At 38.6% G+C, this 3,165-nt stretch overlaps 1 pseudogene; it reads right to left on the bottom strand.

The window, feature by feature from the left end:
• Positions 1 to 962: 962 nt before the first annotated feature.
• LOC144307674 (myosin regulatory light polypeptide 9 pseudogene) lies at positions 963 to 1,893 on the bottom strand (annotated as a pseudogene).
• Positions 1,894 to 3,165: the final 1,272 nt, after the last annotated feature.

Raw genomic sequence — 3,165 nt, 5'->3', positions numbered from 1 at the left:
TAACTCTGACATTTGTTAGTTTTCCACTATTCACTCAGCTCCAGCCACACTGACTTCTTTGCTGTTACTTGAACATGCCAGTCATGCCTCTGGCTCAAGTCCATTGTGTTAGATTGCCCTTCTCAGATAACCACATGGTTTACTCCTTCATATTTTGGCTCAAATGTCACCTTTCCAGTGAGGCATTTCCCAACCATTCTATTTAAAACTATAGCCTCTTCCCCACATACACATACCCTATTTCCATTTCCTGCCTCATTGTTCTCTATAATAATAACTACTATTTGATATAATATATATCAAACATTATTTTTATATTTTAATATTTATTATATTATATATCAGATATCATATACATATGAGATAATATATATCAAATATTATATATCAGGTAATATATATCAGATAATACATATTATATATATTATATATGTATCATATGTACACATATGTGTATATGTGTACATATATAAAATACATTATATATATGTTGAATGTAAACTCCATGATAGCAATTTTTTTGGTCTAATTTGTTCCCTGTGATGCTTCCTGCCATCTTGTAGTCTCTCAATATCTATTTATTGAACTGAAAGAGGAAAAGAAGCCTGATAAAGCTTCTTAAATTTTCCAAGTCTCCACTGACATTTTCTGAAATTTCCAGTTTCCTAATCTAGGAAGTACTTGTGTTTTTTTTTGTTTTTGTTTTTGTTTTTTTAAAGATCTTATTTATTTATTCATGAGAGACACAAAGAGAGAGGGGACACAAGAGAGACACAGGCAGAGGGAGAAGGAGGCTCCATGCAAGGAGCCTGATGCAGGACTCAAACCTGGGCATCCAGGATCACACCCTGAGCCAAAGGCAGGCACCCAACTGCTGAACCACCCAGGCGTCCCTCATCTACCTTTCTTTGGAAGATGCAACTAACAAAAGCTCATTTTAGTAAATAAGAAGTTTAAACAAGTAAGTTTTTATCATAAAGTTTAATTATGGTTCAGAAAAAGTTGAGTGAATAACTTTCTCTGAAAAACTGTACTGACTCTGTGTAGACTGCGGTTATTTTGGGGAGGGGGGCTGGTAAGTTAAATTGCCCTATTTTCTATTCTGAAAAATCATAAAAAATCCCATTTCCAGTCTGATTATAGAGATGCATGTGCCCCAAATGGCTGAGAATAAATACAACAAGAAAGGCAAAAGCTGCAAAGCTAAGGGCATGCAACAGACTCTAAGAGAAAGTCTCAGAAATACCCAAAGTGGCAACAAGGAACGTTTGGCTGGAATTTGAAGGTCTTTTCAGTCATCTTTGTCTTTTGCTCTGTGTTTAAGGATGCGTGTGAACTCAATGTAATTGAAATTCCCCTCTTGTCGATAAGTGCTTCCCTGTACAGCTCATCCACCTCCTCATCTGTAAACTGGTCTCCCATGGTTGTCAGCAGCTCTCTCAGGTAATCTTCCTGGATGGTGCCAGTTGCTTCTTCATCAAAGCAAGCAAAAGCATTTCTGATGACATCTTCCGGATCTGTGCCGTTTAACTTTTCACCAAACATCGTGAGAAACATGGTAAAATTTATGGGCCCAGGAGCCTCATTCATCATGGCATCCAGATACTCATCGGTTGGATTTTTCCCTAGGGAGGCAAGCATATCATGCAAATCTTCCTTGTCAATGAAACCATCTCTGTTCTGATCAATCATGTTGAAGGCCTCTTTGAACCCTTGAATCTGTGACTGGTCAAACATGGCAAATACATTGGATGTTGTGCGCTGGGGGCGTTTCTTGGTGGTCTTGGTCTTTGCCCTTTTGCTTGACATGGTGGCGGTTAAATCCCTGCACAGCCGCGAGAATCGGAGCACTTTGGTGACCCCCTCGCTGCACTGGCTGCGGCCACAAAGTCCCCTCTCTAGGAAGTACTTGTTATTTTTAATCAACTCACATCCATTTCCATGTAGTGAAAACCAATAAGGAGCTCATTTTAAAAAAGAAAAGAATGGGCAGCCTTTTTTTCTAAGATAGCCCAGAGAAGAAAAGTTACAAGACAGCAAATGGCTTTATTATAGAGGAAGTTAGAGGTGCCTGAACAAGAAGGAGTGGTGTTAAAATATCAAGCAAGCCACTCTTCCTCTTTCTTTGAAGATAAATACATATACACTATATGTACATAGATGGAGTTGTGTAAGGACAGATAGGCCCAAGGAATTCATGTAGATACATGAGAATATTGACATTTGTAGAATTCACCCAGTCACACAGCTAAGTATTAGAGCTGGGATAGGAGAAAATTCAAATCTCCCAACTATCATTCCAATGTTCCTTCATCTTTACCGTACTACCACTGTGAGGGACACTTTCCATTTCTTTGGGTCAAAGAGGATAATTATCAGCAGTATTTGTGTGGTGTGGGGAGGGGATATTTGCATAGGTACCTAATATCATGAAGAAGAAGAAGAATCTTAACTTTTCTTCCTACCACAGTAGGTGGAAACACTGTGTGAATGCCAGCCCTTCAAGTCTACAAATGCATGATTTTATCATATCTCTCTCTCTCTTTCTCTCTCTCACACACACATACATGCACATGCATACACAATATGAACATATGTATGAACATATATTTACACACAGACATTGCTAGTATATGGATTTCTGTGAACATTAGAAAGAGCTACCCTCTATTAATGGTTAAATTAGAAAAAAAGGTGGCCCCTTGGGTACATGGTGTGATGATCAGCTGTAACCTCTGGGCAAGAAAAAAGGCACTCCTTCCTCCTGGCTTATCCACCACTGCAGCAAAGTACATGCAGAGCACATTCTGGATTTCAGCTTCCTCTGTTCCCTGCGTACACACAAGTGCAATGAATATACAAACACACATACATATGCACACACACATACACACACATAGGAGCACATGCTTTGGTTTAGCTAATTCATATTTGAATTATGTCAACTTGACTTGCCAAATATTAAAGTAAATGTTGGGCTATTGTTGTTTTCATATTGGGAGAATCCCTGTTTCCATCAGTGAGTTTTCACAATACCCAGAGAGCAGGAAGCAGTTAAGTGATCTTATAGATGTTGACATTATTTTTCAAGGGAGCAAGGGGCAATAAGACCTCAAAAGACAGACAGGCAAATAAGAATAATGGAACCATTTGGTGTGAGTTAGG

The sequence above is a fragment of the Canis aureus genome, chromosome X (assembly GCF_053574225.1).
Source record: "Canis aureus isolate CA01 chromosome X, VMU_Caureus_v.1.0, whole genome shotgun sequence".
NCBI lineage: Eukaryota > Metazoa > Chordata > Mammalia > Carnivora > Canidae > Canis > Canis aureus.
The sequence above is the reverse complement of the archived record's forward strand: the minus strand, read 5'-3'. Positions and strand labels throughout refer to the sequence as shown.